Below are 3,637 nucleotides of genomic sequence, written 5' to 3' on the forward strand. Positions count from 1 at the left end.
TAGATTGTAAACTTAGTTCACTTCAATAAAAGAAAAGGAAATAATTCGGGTAAAATTTTCTCATATTAATTGCTAAAAAATTGATAATTGCATTACCCACATGGATAGATAGGTCCCTCAGTGGCTGGTGTAAGAGCTTCTACGGAAAATCTTCAGTCTACCAGCTTTGTAGACCCACCGAAACCCTTCAATATATTTTGTGCTGAGACGTTTAATGACGGAAAGCTTCTCTGTGATTTTCTACTCGGCAGATCACACCATAGTCAACATAAAACATAAATAAATAAATAAAAAGAAGTTAAAATTAATGGCAACTGAGGATGTAACTAGAATAACTTCAACGGCTAGCTGTACCCTAGAGAGTGCCGAAGTAGGAATTGAGATTTCAGGTCGGCGAAGTTCCACTATAAATTTCTCAACTGGTAAATATATAGGCCATTGGAAGGCTTAATCCAAACACTGTTCATTGGAAATTTCTTTCTGCCTTCCTTAACTTGGCTTTTTTGCTTTTTAAAACCGGTTGGCCACACATCGAGCATCAAGAATTTCAGACGTGCTTTTGCACTCTACTGTTTGCAAGGGTTCCAGTAGATTCTTTTTCGTTTTACTAACGCAAATATTCAAATACAGTTATAGAATTATGTTTGAAAGTAGCTACAGTTATTTTTTAAAATATTTTTTATTAAAAAATATATTAAAATTATTATTTTTTATTTTTTTAAAATGTTTTTTTGATATTAATACATCAAAATAATTAAAAAATATAAAAAATATTAATTGAAAGTAAAAAAATAAAACAAATTTAAATTTTTTAAAAACATTTTTGAAACACAAAATCAAAATTATCAATTCATACTCTCACACTCACTGTAGGGTTGAAATAGATTGTCGACACCAGGTAGATATTATTAATTATTTATTTAAACTTACATGAGCACAAATTAAAATTGAGTTAATTATCACTCGATAATAAAATCTAAACTGCATTGTGTTATAAGTTTGAGAATATACCTATCAATACACTCTTATATCCTATATATTTCTTAAATCATATTCTTGTATAAAAAATAATCGGTTATAATTGTAATTTATCTATATTCTCTAATGTAACCGTCATCTATTTTTCATAAGTTATTTCTTAATTGAGCAAAGATAATTCATATTTTACATTACATAAATTAGATAGAAAATATTTTGTTGATGGTTTTTGATTTTCTGGTAATAAAAATAGTGATAATCAGATTCTTTATCATGGTAGTAGATAGAAAAGAAAATAAAATTAGAATAGCATTTCTTTCTCTATTTCCATTCAAGAATTCTCACGTATTAATTTCCATGCCTCTTGGAGACATCTACAAAGAAATAATAATAACCCCATTTTCTAGATACTTATATGGAGTTTTAGTGTAATGTTTATATTCAATAATCAAGCGAGTTTAGAGTTTCCAAGATTTAGCTCAATTAAGACCACAGGTTATAATTAATCAAGCGACAATAAGGAAAATTGACATCTTAAAGACAAGTCTCGCCGCATTAGACTAGTCTATGTGGTTACAACACACGACAGTGGGAGGTGGTGAGGTCATATTACAAAACGACACGCAACTCCATCTCTCTCCTCGCCGCGTCCATGTCTTTCGATTTTTCTTGGTTGTCTTAATTACTTTGGAAATTAAGGAGATGAGTGTGGAGGTCATTAGTTCTTGATCCTGCCCACCTCGTTTTTTTATTTCCATTTTCGATGTAGTTGTGGGAAAGTTTTAAGCCATCTGCATAAAGATTTTTGACGTGTGCTCATTAATGCCTTTTGGATCATAATCGACACTGGTTGTAGAATCTGGACGTAGCGGAGTATATAATATATACGGAACTTGTGCTCATCATTGCCTAATACATCTTCTGAAGTCTTCATTTTAAAAAATAAATTAAATTTTTTTTTCAATGAAGTTATTTTTTTTTCAATGAACTTATCAAAACAATCACAATGGTTTATCCGGGTAGTTTATGATTTTTTTAGATCACTCTTTTTTATCCTATTCGATTTTGTCCTTCGAAACTCAATTTTTTTTGGAATTAAATATGTCTTTACCTGCAAGTTTTGATGACCTTATTCAATTTTTCCGGTGCTTTGTTTTTTATAATTTTTTTATTAATTTTTTTATTCTGATTTCATCTTTTTATATTTTAATTCTTAGAGATTAGCAATCATTATTATTTTTAATTCTCTTTCTATGATATCAAATTGTGGATTTTTTCTTCATTCTTTAAAATACATTGACAGTGCTTAAGCATCATTTTTTTTACGCTACAAAAAAATTAGTCTGACCCAGCTCGGTGAAGTGCAAGCCAACTATCTAATTTTACTTCTAAAAGCACCATGAGACTCTCCTTTGGTTTCTAGCTAAAAACTAGTCGTGGACTTGCGCTTTGTTATGGGGCCAATTTGTTTTTCTGCAACTTAAGTCGTATACTTGGTTGGTTTAGATAAGTTGGTTTTATTTTAGTTAAATGATAAAAAAAAATAAGCAACAATAGTAGGGTTAACCAAATTAAAAAAAAAAAATAGTGTTTATGATAATCTAGGAAAAAAACATAAAATATGATAGGACAAAGTTGGGTAAAAATGACACTAAAAAAAATTAGGTTGGGTGAACTCGAGTTAGCATAATAAATGTGTAACTCTTGTATTCAGGGCTGAGCCAACCCAGGTCATGCTACTAAACTCGCGACTCGGATCATAAGATCACGATAACTCGATAGGAAAACAATGAAGAAAATCATAAAGTCTATTTAAAAAAAAAACCAATGTCAACTCGTGTTAACTTTTCAAACTCGTGATCTGAGTCATTAGACTGAAAGCACTCTATCTAGAAAAACCATAAAACTTAATCCCTAATCAATTAAATATTAAAAGATGAAATTGAAAAAAAAAGGATTTTATTATACAAAAGGATTAAAAACAAAAAAAAATAGTAATTAAAAGAATGAAGAACAAAATTGAAATACAAAATAAATTTTATGAAGGTGAAATTAAAAATAAAAAACAATCAAAAGAATAAGAATCAATATCGAAATAAGAAATACAATCAAGTTTTTTTATTCAATGGTGAAATTGAAAAGAAAAATCAATTTTAACAACAGATTTAAGTCCGTTAGTAATTCTGCCTGTAAAAATAACACGTCATCGCACTTTTTAGTTTTTTTTTTCATTTTTTTTATTATAATTCTCTTAATATACAGCGAGGGAATATTTTTGTCGATGTTTATTGATGGATACTGTGATAATATATTCAATCAAAAAAGTTTACCATAATTTACCAATGAAAATATATCATCAATGTATATGTTTATATTTATTAATTTTTCTGGGAGTGATTTATAATCAACAATTTATCATCCTAGAGCGCATCTCTGTTTAACTGCACATTGTCATCTACAATTATTAATTTCTATTAACCGAAAATCAATAATTCATCAATATAATTTTTTTTTCTCACAAAAAAAACTATCATAATAATTTAAGAAATTATCGTACCCTAGCCACGTCTGCCAACATGTATGAGAACAAAATACGAAATTTCCTGGAAGGTGCAGTGTACATACAAAAGTAACGTATTCCAGCTCCTATTTATTAACT

At 28.7% G+C, this 3,637-nt stretch overlaps 1 long non-coding RNA gene across 1 annotated transcript; it reads right to left on the bottom strand.

Annotated features, from left to right (window-relative positions):
- LOC133689256 (uncharacterized) lies at positions 1-499 on the bottom strand. Its single transcript, XR_009841281.1, has 2 exons — positions 355-499; positions 1-240 (listed from the first exon to the last, which is right to left on the bottom strand). It is a non-coding gene; the product is annotated as an uncharacterized LOC133689256 (long non-coding RNA).
- Between the last annotated feature and the right edge of the window lie 3,138 nt (positions 500-3,637).

Source organism: Populus nigra, chromosome 3 (assembly GCF_951802175.1).
Source record: "Populus nigra chromosome 3, ddPopNigr1.1, whole genome shotgun sequence".
In the NCBI taxonomy this organism is placed as follows: domain Eukaryota; kingdom Viridiplantae; phylum Streptophyta; class Magnoliopsida; order Malpighiales; family Salicaceae; genus Populus; species Populus nigra.